This window comes from Lutra lutra, chromosome 5, assembly GCF_902655055.1.
Source record: "Lutra lutra chromosome 5, mLutLut1.2, whole genome shotgun sequence".
Lineage (NCBI taxonomy): Eukaryota > Metazoa > Chordata > Mammalia > Carnivora > Mustelidae > Lutra > Lutra lutra.
Window position 1 is genome coordinate 117,044,115 of NC_062282.1, and position 2,662 is coordinate 117,046,776.

The 2,662-nt window shown below is 35.3% G+C and overlaps 1 non-coding gene across 1 annotated transcript; it reads right to left on the minus strand.

The window, feature by feature from the left end:
* Window positions 1-1,913: 1,913 nt before the first annotated feature.
* On the minus strand, window positions 1,914-2,077 carry LOC125101481 (U1 spliceosomal RNA). The gene has a single exon (XR_007127878.1). It is a non-coding gene; the product is annotated as a U1 spliceosomal RNA (small nuclear RNA).
* Between the last annotated feature and the right edge of the window lie 585 nt (window positions 2,078-2,662).

Sequence of the window (2,662 nt, forward strand, 5' to 3'; positions counted from 1 at the left end):
AGTTTCAGGAAGTTATATACTGTATGATTCCATTTGTATGACATTTGAAAAGAAAAAAAAAAAAGAACAAAAAAGTCACCTATATAGAACAGGTGAGTGAGTGACCTATGTAGGGTTGGGGAGGGAGTAACTATAAAAGGCTAGAACAGGAGAGTTCTGTGGTGTGATGGAACTGTTCTGTATCTTGATTGTGGTGGTGGTTACACAAATCCATATATACATTAAAATTTACTGAACTGTATATCAAGAGAAAAAGTCAATACTATTACACAAAAATTCTAAGTATGAAAATAAAGAAATAAAATCAATACAGACTCAAGGATAATTATCTCATTCTTTGTTAAAACTCAATATTGTTATTTTTAAATTTTTACTCAAATGATTTCAGCTGTGACTATTGGAATCTCTTTTAGAGCTCCCTGTGTAAATATGGTTTTTATTGGCATTGTTTTTATGAAGATTTCATCAATGAGAGTCTAACCTTAACTGAAAGGTCAGGAGAGGCAATTAATTGTATAATTGTTCACAGGAAAATGATTAAATTCCTCTGATTATTCCATACTATTAGAGATAGCATCTGGTTGGTCCAGATTAGTTGTAATAGATTACTTCTTATGATAGACATTCTTGCCAATTTTTGAGTTCTTACTTTGTAACGTTTAATTTATATTTTCTGTTTCAAGATGATATATATTGCTTTATACAGTTTCTACTTTAGCCTCAGAGGACTGTCTTTTAACTACCCTTTCCTCAGCTAGTGCACTGAGTAGGTGAATGCTTATTTGAAATCCAAAGAAATAGATTACTGACAATTGCTTAACATTAATTGATGAATTTGTGAAAAGCAGAAAATGTCTTTGTATTTTCTAGTAGGGATTTTACCAATATTTTAAAACATAATTAAGGACTACATAATTAATTTGGTTAGCATTAATTCTGGTAGGTAAAATCATTATTTCCTTTACATAGTGGAATACTAAATGGTGTACTTACTAAACAATTATGCTACAAAGTAATATTTATAAATAAAACATTTAACATAATTTGACAGGAAATTATTTGATAGAATATTTTAAAAGCAACAATAAAAATTCTATGCTCGTGCAGAATGTGCTCTTGGGCCAATATCCTCTTGGAAATAGTGTAAACAGTTCTAGGTGTAATCAAAATGCCTTTCAGACACGCAAATAGATTTCCATTGCCTTTAAAAAAAAAAAAGTGTTAATCTTTGTTTAATACCTATCATTTTTTCCAAAGAAGAAAAAAGGAAAAACATGAGTATATGTGAAGGGAAATGTGTGTGTGTGTGTGTGTGTGTGTGTGTGTGAGAGAGAGAGAGAGAGAGAGAGAGAGAGAGAGAGAGAAACAGAGACAGAAAATATACTAGCCCTTTTATAGTGGATTTGTATGGTCTTAATGCCATATAGCTTCTGGGCATTTAGAAGGATTATTATTTGTGGGATAAAACTATGGTATGGTTGCCACAGGCTATGGACAAAAAAAACCAGAGAAACAGCTTAAGTGGTGTGGATAACAACAGACGGACTCCAAGGTGGGCAGAAAATTACAGAGGCAGAGCTCCATTTCCATACAATTATAAATGTGTTTTAATGTCTTGATGCTTTGATTATCCATTAGAAACACTAGTAGTAACAGCTGGAACAAGTCAAAATAGTATCAGCATTATGTGAGTCACTCCTCATACTTTCCTTTATCCTTAGTATTGCCATCTTAATCCAACAAGGGATTGTTTAGTGCTTTGTGGAAACTGGTTATTTCTCCTAATGATTTGGCATGAATCATTACCTACAATACCCAGTTATTGGTTTCCTTTCAACCCGATCTTCTCAACTTTGAAATAAAGCCCAAGAAATGTCTGCCTGTATCTGCCTCAAGGAAATGTGTCTTGTTTTCAGGGGCAAATGTGATTGGCGTCTCCTGCTACCACAAATCATGCGGTCAAGTTTCCTACATTTGGAGAAATCACAGAGGTCAACGCATTCCAAGTGCAATGGATGAGCCTCACCCTGAGAAAACCACTTTCATGATCACGGTAAGTCCCCTGCCATGTAAGTATTCAGGGAAATGCTTTTAACCTGACATAGCTCTTACTAGACATTTCAGTGTCTTAGAAGCATTTTGTTTATGGCTGTGATAAATGACAAAAGACTGGAAGTTGCTGAGGGACCAAGACATAAATGTTGCTTCCTAGAAATCTTGGGACTGTCCCAGAACAAAAACCTTCCAGAGCAGCTGCAGTCTGGACTGTGTGGGTAATCCTCCTGCTACAGATTTATGCCCCCAGAGTATACTCCAAGTGCCCCATTTTCTATAGAGGAAATGACTCAATTTATAACTTTTCACCTGTGTATCACAGCTCCACGAGGATTTGCCAATAATGGAGGCTTCTGGAGCTTTCTCAAATGTCATGGTATTGAGAGCCACCGTCCAGAATGACGGTGACAGTAAACACACCAGACACGCAGGAATAAAAACTTTGTATAATTAGGTCATAGAAAATATCCATTATATATTTTGCAAAGTGGAATGAGGCAAAAAAAATCAATTTATTTTCTCGCAAACACTATCAACAAGCACTTAGTGAGGGACTAATGCCTGCGCATTTGGAGTAATACACAGTAGGTACCAGCACCACAGGAGG